The 19,286-nt window shown below is 42.9% G+C and overlaps 1 protein-coding gene across 3 annotated transcripts in view; it reads right to left on the minus strand.

Moving 5' to 3' along the window:
- The window catches only part of LOC139566314 (beta-1,3-galactosyltransferase 1-like), a 124,070-nt gene that overhangs the window by 5,945 nt on the left and 98,839 nt on the right, over window positions 1–19,286 (minus strand). Inside the window, exon 1 of one of the 3 annotated variants that reach the window (XM_071387427.1) lies at window positions 10,759–11,224. The exons of the other annotated variants lie outside the window; for them this stretch is intronic. The gene's annotated coding sequence lies outside the window, so the exon portion shown is untranslated. Of the gene's footprint in view, window positions 1–10,758; window positions 11,225–19,286 lie in introns of those variants that run through there. 3 annotated transcript variants of the gene reach the window in all.

Genomic DNA, 19,286 nt, shown 5'->3' on the forward strand with positions numbered 1-19,286 from the left:
AAATAAAGTGGTGATCCTGACTGAGCTAAGACATGGAACGTTTTGCTAGGCTTGAATGTCAGGAATTGTGAAAAACTGAGTTTAAATGAATTTGGCTAAGGTGCATGTAAACTTCCGACTTCAACTGTAGCTCAGATTTGAAAAGAATGCCGTCTTGAAATTTGTGGAGTGGTTGAAAAACGAGTGTTAATGACTCCAACCTAAGTGTATGTAAACTTACGACTTCAACTGTATATATATACTGTATATATATATAAATTAGTCATGACTCCCGAGTAGCGCAGCGGTCTAAGGCACTGCATCTCGGTGCAAGATGCTTTACTACAGTTCTTGGTTTGAATTCAGGCTGTAACACATCCAACCGTGATTGGGAGTGCCATAGGGCGGCGCACAAATGGCCCTGCGTCATCCGGATTTGGCTGAGGTAGGCCGTAATTGTAAATAAGAATTTGTTCGTACCTGACTTGCCTAGTTAAATAAAGGTTCAATTTAAAAATCAACTGGGGGAAACCGCAGCGCAATCAATAGGAGGTGAACAGTGGCTGGTGCTGAAAATATAGCTGACTTGTTATGCAAGTGTTGCACACCAACAGATGGAGGAAACCTACAGCAGTCGAGCAAATCATTTCAACAAAAATCTTTATTTTAATTTGACTTTACAAACAACAAGAGGGCTTAGTTGGAGTCTATTTCTTCGGAGCCTAGACCTATATAAAATAACTTAACTGGCTGAGGTAGGCTCTGAGCCTAAACAGCCTAATAGAAGTAGGATTTTTATTAGGCCTACTTACAATTGCAACTGGTCAAAAATGTAGCATCCTACATAAAATAATAATTTAAAGAAAAAAAGTCTGCACGTTCGAACTAAAACAATGTAACGAATAATTAAAAGTGCACATTTGTAAATCCCAAACTCTAAAAGTCATTGGAAAGGTAGATACAAAAATAATGTGTGGCATTGTGGTAGTCCATCATGCAAATGTTTGCTATTGGCAGGACAATATACTTTTTATAGCCCGGCTACTGTTGTGAAAATCCCTCAACTTGCAATGTATTCGATGCCTAAGTACTCTAAAGTGTTACATTTCTAACTCAAAACAGCAGTACAGTATTTCTTCATCAACATCTTTATGCTTTCGTTAATAAAATAAAATAACAAGAAAAAAGACATTCAAATGCAGATGTTTATATTAACTACATTTTAGTCACACTTCCACCCAGCTCCACGACCACAGGTAAAACCTTGCTTTCTCTAGCCAAAACATCTTGATGGCCTTGACCAGTTCATCTTTGCCTGTCGGCTTGGCAGAGTTACAGATGAATGTATTCAGTTGATGCCTAACAACTTCGGTCGGGTTTAAATCAGGAGACCTACATGTAGAGATGAAAAAATATATATTTTTAGATATACTGTAGGCCTACAGAAGGTCTTGTAGGTCTTTTATTTACTTATTTTTATTGAACCTTTATTTTACGACATAAAGGTCTACTTCCTCTGCTGGCGTCTTGACCCAGTTTTTGCCCTCATTTGCAATGCAAACCCGGGTGGCAGTGTGTTTTGGGTCATTGTCTGCATTTGGAGAAGAAAAAAATACATTTGGCCTAACAGCTAAAATTAGGTACAATAATAGAAATATACATGTAAATAGGCCTAAACCTAACAAAATATTGCTATAATCCTACCATGAAAGAAACGATGTGTACCCAGAAACACCTCTCTGACATAGGATCCAGCATATCTCTTTGATGTTTTCTTCCTCAAAGAAATCTTGAGCCATTATACCTGAAAAAGGAGGCAAGAGTGAATTATTGTGGAACACATAACAGTCCGTGTGGTGTAGGCTACAATATTTTAAGTACCTTTTGCTTTGTAAATAGCCAAACTTACCATCAAAAATCAAATATAGGCCTGGTCCCTGGCGAGAAATTGCCCCCCACACATGGAGTTTGAGGGGATGCTTGGGACTCAATGGCCACGGTTGATTCGTCTGTGAAGATGGCATTGTTGAATGTCTCGCCAGCTTTTTTCCATGCCTGGACCTGTAGGACGCGAAGTTCTTTGTTTGTCAGACGAATCATTGGGTCGAAACTACAGAACAGTACAAAACAAGCGAACACACATGCTTAATGTTCTGATAATTAAAAAAATAAATATATATAACATTTCTTACCGAGCCTTTCCATAAGTCCACACAAGTTTCTTCAACTGTCTTCTGACTGTGATCAGAGTGATGTTGATGTCGTGCCGTGATGCCAGCAGATTACAGATTGCCTTTGTCGATTGCTCATCATCTTCATGAATATAAGAAAGTGATGTCTGCTAAATAATCAAGTTAGGTTTCTCCAGAAATAAATAATTCTAAATAACAAACTGGCTTTATTTACAAATTAGTGAGAATGTCTCACCCCATGTTCAAGAATTGCCTTTTTCTCGCTCACTCTAGGTTAAATGAAAACGAAATCTCCAAAATATTGTTACTTTTTAAACAAAGCGATTACTATTACTACCATTTCGAATCCCACCGTACCTTCGTAGATATTCTCAGATATTCTCACAGATTCTAAAGAAAAATTGCCCCATAGATATTAATGTAGAGTCCTCCAATCCTCTAAATGTAAATATTGGCGGAGAGTCATGTCATTGATTTATTTTCTTCTCGATATACTGTAGGCCTACCATAGGCGAAATGAGTCTCACTAGTGTTGAGTAATGTGCTGTTAAAAATGGTGTAGGTCTTATTTATTTAAAGAGCATATAAAAGTTAGAAGCAAAAGCCTACAACTATTTTAGCACCGTTACGCGCTGCTCTGAGGCAAGCATGGGGACTGGTCTTGATAAATCAATGAGATTTTTATTTTCAGTTAATCTCAGTTTGGGTATTGGTTAGACAAGAATTAGAAAATTAAAGTGCAGAAATGTTATGCTCTTGGTGTAACCTTTATTTAACTAGGCAAGTCAGTTAAGAACAAATTCTTATTTACAAGGACAGCCTACTCCTTCCTCGTGCCCTGCTGGGATTCTTTAGCTAAATAGCCCAGTACTGTACCGTCACGTTGTACCGCGCCATAATTTCGGTTCCAGCAAGTACTGGGTGTGTCCAAAAGTTTGGACACACCTACTCATTCCAGGATTTTTCTATACTTTTACTATTTTCTACATTGTAGAATAATAGTGAAAACATCACAACTATGAAATAGCACATATGGAACCAGTTAAGAACAAATTCTTATTTACAAGAACAGCCTACTCCTTCCTCCCCACCGGGGATTTGAACCCCGGTCTCCCGCGTGCCCCACATTCTGTAGTACAGACATGGCCTGCTCTCCCTTATGTAAGGAAACAAGCACTTTCCCATGTTTACTACAGTATGTATTGCAGACTGCACAGTAGCCTAATAAACAAACAAACACATTTCGTTAATAAAATAATGATAAAAAAATACTCTTTCAAAATGCAGATGTTGATTTAGTTATGGATCCATAACGAATTACTACGGGAATAAATATCACTGATTTACAGAAATATTGGAACAAAGTTGACTAAAGAAGGCAAACAATTTAGAATCCTACAATCCTGTAGCCTATTCCCGACCGTCACATTGTACAACGCCATATTTTCCATTCCATCCTAACGGAAAGCCTGAGGGTTTCGTTTTTCATTTTTCTCTGAATAGAAACACCATTATATTAATCAAATTAATTAAGCCAAATTTCTTAAAATCATTCCCATATACTATGTTATTACAAAAAAGGTTTTCAATTCTCTGGTAATGCCAATACTAATGATAATGCAATATGACATCTAACTAACATACTAACTAATGCTTCTCAAAGATGCCCTCTGGTGGTCAAACTAGCAATAACTTGCAGTAAAAGAAAAAATGGCTGACAATTAAATGACGTGCCACAGAATGCTGCGGCACTATGACGCAACTTTTAAAGGAGGAACCACTGTATGTGTCCCTTTTATTTGTCACAAAGATAATCTTTCGGATAATGCAATATGACATCTGTGCATCAACATAGGTGAATATTTATATTACTGTATCCAAAGGATTATCTTTCTGACAAATAAAATGTTCAGAGGGCTGAAATCTATGTCTTTTGGGAATGAACATAGTTTTGGCATAGTTGAATGCTGTGTTGCGTGATCAAAGGAAAGTCCTGTGGATATCCCACAAATGTCATTTTGAGTGAGATGCTCAAAATGGTGAGATACTATCATGATTTTTTGGATTAGCTTGACATCACAGTTCTGGAGTTGTGGTCCTGCCTTATCTGTCACACTTTGAGAGTGGACACTATTACATCTAATCATATTCTTTATCCCATCTCTTTCAGTGGCAGAATGATCTATTCTATGTCCTCACATTTTCCATCCTCCCACCACTTTTCACTGGGAGTTCAATCCATCTCATCATGTTTCCCTACCTCTCCTCTCTTCTCAATCATTCCTCCTCCATCTCTGTTTATCACTCTCTCCCTCTCTCTTTCCCCATTGTTCGCCATAATTTCTCCTCCATCCCTTTCTCTCCCCTCATTCTCCATCATTCTTCTCTTTCTATCACTCACCCTCGCACTCCTTTTTCTCAGTGATACTGTTGATCCCTCTCCCCATGCTCTGCTGGGTCTTAGACACCCACTGAAAACACACTACCTTACTGGCAGCTTTTTTACGCCACCCACTATAAACCATTCAATCTCTATGGACACCTCTGGCTGCTTCCTCTCATCTATCTCTCTATTCCCCTCTCTCTTTTAGTCTATCTCCGCTACTAAATCATCTGCCCTTCTTCGTCCCGTTCACGCTATTATTTCAGTCTCTGAGCGAGAGAGCAATAGAGGGAGACATTTTGCTCGCTTTACATCAGTCATTTCCTTGGGATTGTACTGTACAATTCCTTTAATTATTCTCTCTTAGGCTGATTATTTGTGCTGGAGATCCCAGTGTCAGCTGATTCTGTTAAATGGTACAGGGAAAGTAGTACTAGAAACCTCAGCTCTTTCCATGACAGATGGACGTACTATTTCCTCACCATCTTAAATAAGCATGCCCCTTTCAAAAAATGTAGAACTAAGAACAGATATAGCCCTTGGTTCACTCCAGACCTGACTGCCCTTTGACCAGCACAAAAACATCCTGTGGCGGACTGCAATAGCATCGAATAGTCCCTGCGATATGCAACTGTTCAGGGAAGTCAGGAACCAATACACACAGTCAGTCAGGAAAGCAAAGGCTAGCTTTTCCAAACAGAAATTTGCATCCTGTAGCTCTAACTCCAAAAATGTTGGGACACTGTAAAGTCCATGGAGAACAAGAACACCTCCTCCCAGCTGCCCACTGCACTGAGGCTAGATGACACGGTCACCACCGATAAATCCATGATAATCGAAAATTTCAATAAGCATTTCTCTACGGCTGGCCATGCTTTCCTCCTGGCTACCCCAACCCCGGCCAACAGCTCCGCACCCCCCGCAGCTAATTGCCCGAGCCTCCCCAGCTTCTCCTTCACCCAAATCCAGATCGCAGATGTTCTGAAAGAGCTGCAAAATCTGGATCCCTACAAATCAGCTGGGCTAGACAATATGGACCCTCTCTTTCTAAAATGATCCGTCGCCATTGTTGTAACCCCTATTACCAGTCTGTTCAACCTCTCTTTCGTATCGTCCGAGATCCCTAAAGATTGGAAAGCTGCCGCGGTCATCCCCCTTACTCTAGACCCAAACTGTTATAGACCTATATCCATCCTGCCCTGCCTTTCTAAAGTCTTTGAAAGCCAAGTTAATCAACAGATCACTAACCATTTCGAATCCCACCGTACCTTCTCCGCTGTGCAGTCTGGTTTCCGAGCTGGTCATGGGTGCACCTCAGCCACGCTCAAGGTACTAAACGATATCATAACCACCATCGATAAAAGACAGTATTGTGCAGCCGTCTTCATCGACCTGGCCAAGGCTTTCGACTCTGTCAATCACCGCATTCTTATCTGCATTCTTATCGGCTACTTCGCAGACAGAGTTCAGTGTGTCAAATCGGAGGGCCTGTTGTCCGGACCTCTGGCAGTCTCTATGGGGGTACCACAGGGTTCAATTCTCGGGCCGACTCTTTTCTCTGTATATATCAATGATGTCGCTCTTACTTCTGGTGATTCTCTGATCCACCTCTACGCAGACGACATCATTCTGTATACATCTGGCCCTTCCTTGGACACTGTGTTAACTAACCTCCAAACAAGCTTCAATGCCATACAACACTCCTTCCGTGGCCTCCAACTGCTCTTAAACGCTAGCAAAACCAAATGCATGCTTTTCAACCGTTCACTGCCCGCACCCGCCCGCCCGACTAGCATCACTACTCTGGACGGTTTGGACCTAGAATACGTGGACAACTACAAATACCTAGGTGTCTGGCTAGATTGTAAACTCTCCTTCCAGACTCATATCCAACATCTCCAATCCAAAATCAAATCTAGAATCGGCTTTCTATTTCGCAACAAAGCCTCCTTCACTCACACCGCCAAACTTACCCTAGTAAAACTGACTATCCTACCGATCCTCGACTTCGGCGATTTCATCTACAAAATAGCTTCCAAAACTCTACTCAGCAAATTGGATGTAGTCTATCACAGTGCCATCCGTTTTGTTACCAAAGCGCCTTATACCACCCACCACTGCGACCTGTATGCTCTAGTCGGCTGGCCCTCGCTACATATTCATCGCCAGAGCCACTGGCTCCAGGTCATCTATAAGTCTATGCTAGGTAAAGCTCCGCCTTATCTCAGCTCACTGGTCACGATAACAACACCCACCCGTAGCACGCGCTCCAGCAGGTATATCTCACTGGTCATCCCCAAAGCCAACACCTCCTTTGGCCGTCTTTCCTGAATTGCAAAAATCGCTGAAGCTGGAGACTTACATTTCCCTCACTAACTTTAAAAATCAGCTATCTGAGCAGCTAACCGATCGCTGCAGCTGTACATAGTCCATCTGTAAATAGCCCACCCAATCTACCTACCCCATCCCCATATTGTTTTTATTTACTTTGCTGCTCTTTTGCACACCAGTATCACTACTTACACACCATCATCTGCTCATCTATCACTCCAGTGTTAATCTGCTAAATTCTAATTACTTTGCTACTATGGCCTATTTATTATTATTGTCTTACCTCCTCATGCCATTTGCACACACTGTATATAGACTTAATTTTTTTGCTATTGTGTTATTGACTGTACGCTTGTTTATTCCATGTGTAACTCTGTGTTGTTGTTTCTGTCACACTGCTTTGCTTTATCTTGGCCAGGTCGCATTTGTAAATGAGAACTTGTTCTCAACTAGTTTACCTGGTTAAATATATATATATATTTTTAAGTATTCATTCTCCCCTCATGTTGAAGTAGGTTCTTTTTTAGAGAGAACACCTTGACCTGCAGATGCTATTTGAATGAACAGGATATCAACAGGATATCATTGCAGTATCATATTCATGTTTTCTCCCTGATCCTGGGATTGCCATAACGGAAACGGAAAAGACAGGCTTTCAACAAAGCTTTGTTTAACTTTTTCTCAACATTCAATTAAAGATGAATAATTTTAACCGAAAATGTAAAAAAAAAAAAAGATCCTTACACTCAATAAAACTTAGTTAAACTTTTTCCCTTCACTCAATGAAGCGTTGTAGAGCTTAATTCACAAATGAAGTATTTGGTATAAATGACAATAGAAGCCTATTAACATCAAGCAACAGCAGTCTTTGACTGATGTGAGCTATTGTATTGGTTGTCATAACAGCAGGAAGCAGACAGTAAAGCCTCGTGTAGAGGGAAAGAGAGAGAGAGAGAGAGAGAAGGGAATGAAGAAAGAAGAAAGAGAGCCACTGTCGTCCCACCACGCCGCAGCCCTGTCACCGCTCCTGACTGACAACTGGCAGACAACAATGCACTCTGGGTAATTGAAAGGAAGTACTGTCTTCACACTGGACTGGGTGGGGGCTGGAGAGATGGGGGAGAAAATGCAATGCATCTGTCTGGATTAAACCATTTAGCTCTAAATCCTCACAAGCACCCCCCTTCCTTGAAGAACACAATTTAGCAGCCTTATAAATCATGGCTCACCCTCTCCTTAGTGTGTGTGTTTTTGTGTTGTTCATTTGTGTGTGTGTGTGTGCGTGTGATAATACACAAGCACTCTGTGTTGATGAAGGCTGGAGCCAGTTAAAGGTATTTTCCTCCCAGAAAGAGTATAATATACTGACTCTGATGCGCCACAACATTAGACCAGCCTGATGGTTACTCACTTCTGAGTAGCCTCTCTTTTTGTCCTAATTAACTGAAGTTGTTAACCGACGTTGTTATTTAAGAGGAAAATGTCCTTGGCTAGAAGGGTGTGATTAGGGACGGACAATTCACAACAAGTGTTCAGGTAGAGGCTATTGTTGAGTAGACTGAGAAAATGGAGTGTTTCAGAGATGGACTTCAGCTCATAAGATGAGAGGAACATGCTGCTTTATAATAAATCATACATCACATCCATCAAATGCCAAACCAAAGGTAGACGTCTCACGCTGCCCTGTCTAATTTACTGATCTATCTCGAGATAAAAGGCGGAAAGGGAGAAAAATACATAACTACCCCCTACAGATGTGATGCCTACCATCTCTTCATGAAAGAAGCTCCCATCTCCCTGTGATTATCAGATGTAACTATATCTGAAAGCAGGGAAAGAACTGTAACATAGAACTGTAATATAGAACTGTAATATAGAACTGTAATATCATTCAATCAAATCAAGGAGTACGAAAGGCAGATTTAAGACTGAAATGGAAATCCCCCTACATCCAAATAGAATATAGAGTATGCCGTTTCAGATATATTGTTAGCCAGACATGAAGTCTTGCTGTCAATGAGGTATGTCTCGGAAAGCTGCTGCTGCAACTTTGGGAAATCTCAAGAGACCCACTTTTCATTCTCTTTGAAATGCAAGCTGTGGAGTCAGTCAGACGGAGGCTGCTTGGGAATGCAGCACTGTGGGCCCCCATAGGCAGCGATACAGTGACATGGATTAATTCAAGGCAGCCTATCAACAGCCACCTTATATCTAAGACTGGACCTAACCCTATAGTAATTACATGGGCAGCAGTGGAGGCTGCTGAGGGGAGGACGGATCATAATAATGTCTAGAACGGAGCGAATTGAATGGCATCAGACACATAGAAACCATGTGTTTGATACCGTTCCACTGATTCCGCTTCAGCCATTACCACGAGCTTGTCCTCCCCAATTAAGGTGCCACCAACCTCCTGTGATGGGCATCTACACATAGGGAGCAGCTGGAGTAAGGGGGAGGGAATTGGGGTGCTCAGTGTCTTGAAATTAAATGAGTGTACTGCAGGTTGGATGGAGCCAGGAGGACATAGTGTAATACATAGTAAACTACACCTTAACACAGAAGCATAGGAGGAATATGAATATGTCACTTTTTGGGGGACCTGACCAAATTCACACAGAAATTTGAGTTATAGATCTGTCATTCCCATTGAAAGCAAGTCTAAGAAGCAGTTCTATGTGCACTATTTCTATGCTTCCCGTTCTTAAGATTCGTTTTTGTGTCTTTTACTTTCAGTTTTGTGCACCAGCTTCAAACAACTGAAAATACAAGATTTACAAGGAGAGTAAATCAGAAATCAACCCATTATGTTTGACATTCTTCCAAGCTTCTCTCATCCACCAATTGGATGTTGCTGTGAATACTGTGAAGATGTCATTCTGCTTTCCTGCTGTTAAATGATGCGTGAAGGTCCTGACGGAGGCTGAATTAATAAGCACTCTCTCACTTTGATTAGTGTTAATTAAAATGGCATTGATAAAGATTCCCAGTATGGTTCTAGCCTTTGTGTATTCTCCTGTTAACAGATATAATTGAATGATTGTTGGTAAGAAATAATTAACTTAAGGCCACACACTTCACTTCTTGGAATAGAGAATAATGCCGAGCTGCTTGGAAGAGGCTCTTAGAGAATGAATGTATGTTCTGCGCAGACACTGTTTCTGTAGGGGCCACCTTAACTATCTCTGGTCTCCTTATCAAATCTGTTAAAGATAAACAGATGCTGGCATTATTGGCACAGACTCTTCATTCAGTACCAACTTGTGAGTACACTATATGTTTTAACTGTGAGTCGCTTTGGATAAGCATTCGCTAAATTACAAATACATTTGAAATTCTGAAGAGGGTTTTGTATGTCGGAGTCAGAGAGACACTGCTACTGTTTGAGGAGGGACGGAGAGAGAGAGACAGAGAGAGAACAAGAGAGTGGACAGCATTAGTAGTCTGTCCATGGCACCAGGACCTGTGCTCTGTCATGAATTGGAAATGACAACTTGATTCATGCCGGTGATATATTTTACCGTAGGACCGGGTGACATTCTTATCATCTAATATCCGAGACTTGCTGTAGCGTTCCAGAGACGCGATGGGATGAAAATACTGGGTCCAGACGAATGAAGTAGAGCGAAAAGCAGGCCTAGAATTCCTAGTTTAGTATAAACATGAGTGGGTAGACCAGCTGTGCATGTGAAATCAAAGAAAATGGAAGGGGGTCTTTAAAACCTGCCGATACACTGTGAAGGAAGTACAGGATGTTTTACTACATCAATAGAGTAAAAGCCTCCAGCTAAACATGTAGGTGACAGAGACCTTCAAAACCCTCTCTCTCAGCTTAGCTATACTGTATATTCTGGAAGTTTGAACTCTTATTACCTGGTATGGTATCGAACACATGGAAACAACGTGTTTGATGTGTTGGATACCGTTCCATTCATTCGCTTCCAGTCATCACTATGAGCCCGTCCTTCCCAATTAAGGTGCGACCGGCCATCTGTGACTGAAACGTTCAGACTTCAAGAAGACAATCACTTTTCTGGCATTGACCTGTAACAGTTGATGGAGTTAGTTAGGGAGAGACAGAGTCCAACTCAGTGTGCCGATTGTTATTCTATTCATTTCTATGAACAATAGAACAGGACAAACAAGAACTGCTGCATTGCACCAGCGGGGCCAATTTGGATACATTATTTTACCCTTTAAAAGAAAGTGAAAATCTGTGCTTATAATTCAAATCAAATCATTTGATCTCAAGAGCCACTCCTGACAAAATGAAAAATACTTATTAGTACAGGCGAAACATTTCAGGAAATAATTGCACTAAGGCTATATTCTAATGTATAAATACACACACACACACACACACGCACACGCACACGCACACACACACACACACACACACACACACACACACACACACACACACACACACACACACACACACACACACACACACACACTACCCTCATCCCCACCCAGCCCTACTCTGACAAACACATATTCTGATTGTTCCAAGACCATTTTGCTTAGATAAACATCTGGAGGCCTGGGTGATGGAGAACTAGCAGCAACCAAAACACGTGTCCAGAAAATACCCCCTCCGGTGCCATTACCAACCCCCTGTGCTGCCCAGTCCAGACACAGCATCACACAAAGAGCTCCACCAATAAATGAATGAATGACATTTTATTTTCATGTGAAATCGTCCTTTCACAGTGAGAATGTATTGGGAATTATCACAGGCACCATCTCAGTGCTCATGGGTAGAGGCAGGCACGCTGCGAGTACCCTGAACATATCCCATTATACAGCACAGCTGAAACACCATATCTGTCCTGATAACATCACAGCTCTGTACAATAGGCTTGCTCTATCTCACACTCTCTTACACACACACACACACACACACACACACACACACACACACACACACACACACACACACACACACACACACACACACACACACACATACACACACACACACACACACACACTCTCTTACACACACACACACACTCTCTTACACACACACGCACACGCACACGCACACACACACACACACACACACACACACACACACACTCGCTCTCTCTTTTTCTCACCACTGCTCCATCTCTGTCTTTTTCACTTTACACACACGCACAAACACGCACACACACTCTCTCTCTCCCTTGCTCCATGTTGGTGCTGGAGGCTGACAGGGGTCCTGTTAGTCGCTCTGATGAACCTGGGAGGGGAGCTGTAGCGGTGTCTGGGCGGTGTTGAGGCGCTGAGCAGGCTTATGGCAATTACCCTGTCTTGTCCTCCTCTCCTCTCCGTGCCAGACCCTGCTGCTGCTGACACAGCCAGGCACAGGGACAGCCAGGCACAGGGACAGGACATGATGCGCCAGCATTTCCTTTCTCACTGCACTACTCCCAGAGAGGGTGCTGAAAAGCTGTATAAGATAGATGCTCTGTGTGAAGATAGATGCTCTGTTACGACAGCAACACATGCACACATACCGTATAAAGTCATGGGTATAATCAATTATATACTGTATTTGTGCATATAATCAATGCACACACACACACAATGGTACACACACTCGTCCCAGTGATATGTCAACCTGAGTTCAATACTTTCTGAGCCATGAGCAGGGTAAAGCATTTCCAGTGACCCTCTCTGGACCTAACCCGACAGTAAACTGTAGCAGATCCAGGCTGCTAACTACCGAGAATGATGCTCCGCTGGTAAGGAGCTGTCGCTGCTACATCTAACTACCCAGCATGGTGCTCTGCTGGTAAGGAGCTGTCGCTGCTACATCTAACTACCCAGCATGGTGCTCCGCTGGTAAGGAGCTGTCGCTGCTACATCTAACTACCCAGCATGGTGCTCCGCTGGTAAGGAGCTGTCGCTGCTACATCTAACTACCCAGCATGGTGCTCTGCTGGTAAGGAGCTGTCGCTGCTACATCTAACTACCCAGCATGGTGCTCTGCTGGTAAGGAGCTGTCGCTGCTACATCTAACTACCCAGCATGGTGCTCCGCTGGTAAGGAGCTGTCGCTGCTACATCTAACTACCCAGCATGGTGCTCTGCTGGTAAGGAGCTGTCGCTGCTACATCTAACTACCCAGCATGGTGCTCCGCTGGTAAGGAGCTGTCGCTGCTACATCTAACTACCCAGCATGGTGCTCTGCTGGTAAGGAGCTGTCGCTGCTACATCTAACTACCCAGCATGGTGCTCCGCTGGTAAGGAGCTGTCGCTGCTACATCTAACTACCCAGCATGGTGCTCTGCTGGTAAGGAGCTGTCGCTGCTACATCTAACTACCCAACATGGTGCTCCGCTGGTAAGGATCTGTCGCTGCTACATCTAACTACCCAGCATGGTGCTCTGCTGGTAAGGAGCTGTCGCTGCTACATCTAACTACCCAGCATGGTGCTCTGCTGGTAAGGAGCTGTCGTTGCTACATCTAACTACCCAACATGGTGCTCTGCTGGTAGGGAGCTGTCGCTGCCTCATCTAACTACTTATTTCCAACCTCTGCAGAGCAGGAGACCATAAATAAATGATTAAACTTGTCAGATCCACTCAAGCCTGATCGTTCAGGAAGTGGCTTGAGAGGAGGTGGTGGTGGAAGCGGGGCAAGGGGGTGGTGGCGGGGGACACCGGAGGATGTCCACAGGTTAGAGGTGGGAGGATTAGATGGAGGGCATGGGTTGGAGGTGGGGAAGGGTGTTACAAATGATATCTGTCTTTTTGAGCGATACAGTGAATCAAGCATACTTTATTTGATCTATTGTATTTTACCCTTATTTTACCAGGTAAGCTGACTGGGAACACATTTACTTTTAAAACAACGACCTAGTGAGTAGCTGCAGGGGAGAGGAGGCACACACACAGACAGATACACACCCCAGAGAAAACATTCGACATTAAGATCCCTGCCCCTCTGCCCACAGGCAAACAGATCTGTATGTGTCCAGGCCTTAACCTTTAACACGGCCTCTGTTTGACTACAACATGCTTCAAGGCAAAACAGAGTTGTGGGGAGTGCGTGAGCGTGTGTGATTCTGAGACAATGCGGATGAGAAAGATATAGTGTGTGAGTGAGTAATGTGTGTGTGTGTGTGTGTGCGGTATGTGTGTTTGGTAATGGAAGGGTGTGCATCGAAACACCCTTTTTGACTCCGAATGGCCATGTTACTATGGCAACAGGCTGGGTGAGGCGAGGGAATGTTCTCAATAGGAGAGTTCTGACACTGTGACGTGATCTGAATTCTCCCACATGATCAGCCGGACTCAGAACGATGTCTGTTCAAAAGAAAAGCCAACTTCCTCTTGGGTTTGGGCAGACTTGTCCTCTGATTTAGCCCAATAGACAGAGAGACTCAGGAATATTAGGCAATACTGGAACCACAGTGTGGTATCTAAATGGTATCATGAAAGTGATGTCCATCGGTGATTAGGAGAGCGTCAGGAGTGGTTATGTCAACGACTGACAGGAACAAATCATGAGATACACATTTCAGGTTTAGTTGATATGAAACAATGTATAATCCACAGCATTAGCAGGGTGAATCAAGTAAAAAATAAATAATAATCAGCTCAATAATATCATTATTGTTCATCCTCTATGGGTATCACATGATAAAGCCATGTGCACCAGCTTAAGCAGCCTTGGATATAGAGGACTTAAATGTATGCTGATACAAACACGTCAACAAGCAAAGATTGGCACAGCACGTTGGGTAGAATAATTGGCACAGCTCTGAATGAATATTTTACTATCTTCTGGACTGGTTCCCTCTGCTGAACGAGGGGGATCCACAACGCACTTCTACTGAGAGCTCCGTTTCAAATCCCTGACCATTGTTTTTAATGAGTGCACTCCATATGTTTTCTTGTGTGTGTGTGTGTGTGTGTGTGTGTGTGTTCGTTGGGCTCCCTTAACACTGTTGACAGCCATTGATACAGCACCAGCTTCACTGAGTATGACTGGCTGTCACGGTGGAAGGGGACATTAATTCATTGGAGACTGAAGGAAGGGGACTGGCTTTCTGCCATGACAGATCGATAGAAGGAGGCGTTAGGGAGAGACACCCTTTGGAAGACACCAAGATAGCAGCCAGCAGGCAGATATTGTAGGAACTCTTCAAAGAGCACTCAGTGGAACCTTAAAGAGACTGACTGGTGGGCAGCTGTCTGACTTAAGAGGAGGAGGAAGGAGGGAGGAGGACTGAGACGAGCCGTCATATCTAGCTGGCTGGCGTGATTAATGTTGAGATTGGAGAGGGAGGCTGTTCTACTTTATGAGGCCCCCGTCAGCTTTTACTGCCTGAAGTGAAGGGCCATGCAATCTGTTCTAAGATGGAGCCATCATGGAGAGATAGGGGGTTTGCATTCGCGGCTCGGGTTCACCTCTTGTCTTGTTGCTGCTTCGAGTTTATCCTCCATTCACAGTACCATTCAAAAGATGGGACACACCTACTCATTCAAGGGTTTTTCTTTATTGTAGAATAGCAGTAGACATCAATACTATGAAATAACTCATCTGGAATCATGTAGTAACCAAACAAGTGTTAAACAGATGAAAATATATAATGTATGTGAGATTCTTCAAAATATCCACCTGTCACGATCGTCATAATGATTGGACCAAGATGCAGCGTGGTATGTTTCCATCCCTTTATTTAGGAAGAGAAAACTCAAAGAACAAAAACAATAAAGCGAACAAAACGAAACATGAAGCTCAAAATAGTGCTAACAGGCAACTATACATAGTCAAGATCCCACAAAGCACAATGGGGAAATGGCTTAACCCTTAACCACCCTTAATCACACCCCGACCTAACCAACATAGAGAATAAAAAGCTCTCTATGGTCAGGGCGTGACACCACCCTTTGCCTTGATGACAGCTTTGCACACTCTTGGCATTCTCTCAACCAGCTTCATGAGGTAGTCACCTGGAATTAATTTCAATTAACAGGTGTACCTTATTAAAAGCTATTTTGTGGAATTTGCTTCTTTCTTAACGCGTTTCAGCCAATCAGTTGGGTTGTGACAAGGTAGGGGTGGTATACAGAAGATAGCCCTATTATGGCAAAAACAGCTCAAATAAGCAAAGAGAAATAGTCCATCCTTATTTTAAGACATGAAGGTCAGTCAGTCAATACAGAAAATGTCAAGAACTTTGAAAGTTTCTTCAGGTGCAGTCGCAAAAACCATCAAGCGATATGATGAAACTGGCTCTCATGAGGACCACCACAGGAAAGGAAGTCCCAGAGTTACCTCTGCTGCAGAGGATAAGTTCATTAGAGTTACCAGCCTCAGAAATTGCAGCCCAAACAAATGCTTCACAGAGTTCAAGTAACAGACACATCTCAACATCAACTGTTCAGAGGAGACTGCGGGAATCAGGCCTTCATGGTCGAATTGCTGCAAAGAAACCACTACTAAAGGACATCAATGAGAAGAAGAGACTTGCTTGGGTCAAGAAACACGAGCAATAGACATTAGACCGGTGGAAATTGGTCCTTTGGTCGGATGATCTCCGCATGTGTGGTTCCCACCGTGAAGCATGGAGGAGGAGGTGTAATTTTGTGGGGTGCTTTGCTGGTGACACTGTGATTTATTTAGAATTCAAGGCTCACTTAACTAACATGGCTACCACAGCATTCTGCAGCGATACGCCATCCCATCTGGTTTGCGCTTAGTGGACTATCATTTGTTTTTCAACAGGACAATGACCCAACACACCTACAGGCTGTGTAAGGGCTATTTGAACAAGAAGTAGAGTGATGGAGTGCTGCATCAGATGACCTGGCCTCCACAATCACCCGACCCCAACCCAATTGAGATGGTTTGGGATGAGTTGGACCGTAGAGTGAAGGAAAAGCACTCAACAAATGCAAAGCATATGTGGGAACTCCTTCAAGACTGTTGGAAAAGCATTCCAGATTTGTTTAACACTTTTTTGGTTACTACATGATATGTGTTATTTTATAGTTATGTTGTCTTCACTATTATTATACAATGTATAAAATAGTAAAAATAAATAAAAAGCCTTGAATTAGTAGGTGTGTCCAAACTTTTGAGTGGTACTGTACATGTATCAGCTGTATCTGGAGTGACACGGTTAATCAGATTGTTTTAAACCTTTTTAATACTGATCCATCTGCACATTATATAAGTTAAGAAAAAGGTGGAGTATATTATATACTGAATAAAAATATAAACACAACACGCAACAATTTCTAAGATTTTACTAAGTTGCAGTTCATATAAAGAAATCAGTCAATTGAAATAAGTTCATTAGGACCTAATCCATAGATTTCACATGACTGGCAATACAGTCATGTGGTCACAGATAACACAGATTTTAAAAAAGGTAGGGTCGTGGATCAGAAAACCAGTCAGTATCTGGTGTGACCACCATTTGCCTCATGCAGCGTGACACATCTGTTGATTGTGGCCTGTGTAATGTTGTCCCACTCCTCTTCAATGGCTGTGCAAAGTTGCTGGATATTGGCGGGAACTGGAACACGCTGTCGTACACGCCGATCCAGAGCATCCCAAACATGCTCAATGGGTGACATGTCTGGTGAGAATGCAGGCCATGAAGGAACTGGGACATTTTCAGCTTCCACGAATTGTGTACAGATCCTTGGGACATGGGGTCGTGCATTATCATGCTGAAACATCAGGTGATGGGGCGGATGAATGGCATGACAATGGACCCCAGGATCTCGTTACGGTATCTCTGTGAGTTCAAATTGTCATTGATAAAATGCAATTGTATTCACACTCTGTTCACAATGTTGACATCAGCAAACCGCACGCCCACACGACGCCATACACGTGGTCTGTGTTTGTGAGGCTGGTTGGACGTCCTGAAAATTCTCTAAAACGACATTGGAAGTGACTTATGGTAGAGAAATGAATATTCAATTCTCTGGCAACAGCTCTGGTGGACATCCCTGCAGTCAGCATTCCAATTATAAGCTCCCTCAAAACTTGAGACATTTGTCACATTGTGTTGTGTGACAAAACTGCACATGTTGGAGTTGCTTTTTATTGTCCCCAGCACCTGTGTAAAGATCATTATCTTGGCAAAAGAGACACTCTCACTAACAGGGATGTAAACAAATTTGTTCACAACATTTGAGTGAGGTAACCTTTTTATGCACATGGAACATTTCTGGGATCTTTTATTTCAGCTCATGAAAGATAGGAACAACACTTTACGTGTTGCGTTTATATTTTTGTATATAGTTGGTCTTTGAAAGTGACAGGCAGTGGAGCTGTCAGATGAGTGGGGCACGGGGGGAACTCGAGGTCTGTATTGTTCGTTAGTTCTCAGACAGGTAGCTATAGCAACGTGAGAGAGGAGCCAGTGTGAGTTTGCTCTGTGTGAGAGGAGAGTGAGTCGAGTGTTGCCTGTGTCGAGGGAGTGAGGGAAGAGGTAGCACTTCTCTGAGGTCTCAGAGGGAGAGCAGTGTGTGGTGTTTGTTTAAATTGGACCAGTCTGGTCTCCTGCTGGAGGTTGAGTGGACCAAGGGACCTCAGGGCCAGATATTGTAATGATGAGAAACCGATGTGTGAAGACTAGAGACAGGAAGCTGTCAAAAAATGCCTTAGCAGGAAGTAGGAAGTCATTAGAGCGACAGGTGGTGTGGTGTGGCATCCTTCTCATCACTTTCTTGTGTCTCTCGCTCCCCATCTTGCTATCTTTTCTTTCAGTCTCATCTTGCTCTATTACCCCTTACCTGAATACCTTCCATCTCTCCCCTTTCTCTTCCTGTTTCTCCTCATCTCTCTCTCGCCCCTTACCTGAATCCCTCCCATCTCTCTCCTTTCTCTTCCTGTTTCTCCTCATCTCTCTCTCTCTTGCCCCTTACCTGAATCCCTCCCATCTCTCTCCTTTCTCTTCCTGTTTCTCCTCATCTCTCTCTCTCTTGCCCCTTACCTGAATCCCTCCCATCTCTCTCCTTTCTCTTCCTGTTTCTCCTCATCTCTCTCTCTCTTGCCCCTTACCTGAATCCCTCCCATCTCTCTCCTTCCTCTTACTGTTTCTCCGTCTCTTTCCTACTCATTCACTCTTAGTTTTTTTTTCACCTTCCAATCCAAGAGGTTCTTCTAATCTCTCCCTCTCCTGCTCTTGCTTTTGTTGCTCTACTTCGAAATCAATTACAAAACAGTCTGCAGTTGTGATTGGTACAGCAGCGTCTGCTATATTGGAACAGTGAGTTCTTTTCAGGTTTACTTTATGTTAAATCTAGTCCTCTGACTCCCTTCTCAGAGTGCTACTTAACGAGACTGCTCTGCTTCTAAATGCATTAGGGAAGGTTTCCAATTATACGATGCAAATAGAATTAATAACATTCTTTGTCAGATAAATGACACATATCAAACTAA

Source organism: Salvelinus alpinus, chromosome 38, assembly GCF_045679555.1.
Source record: "Salvelinus alpinus chromosome 38, SLU_Salpinus.1, whole genome shotgun sequence".
NCBI lineage: Eukaryota > Metazoa > Chordata > Actinopteri > Salmoniformes > Salmonidae > Salvelinus > Salvelinus alpinus.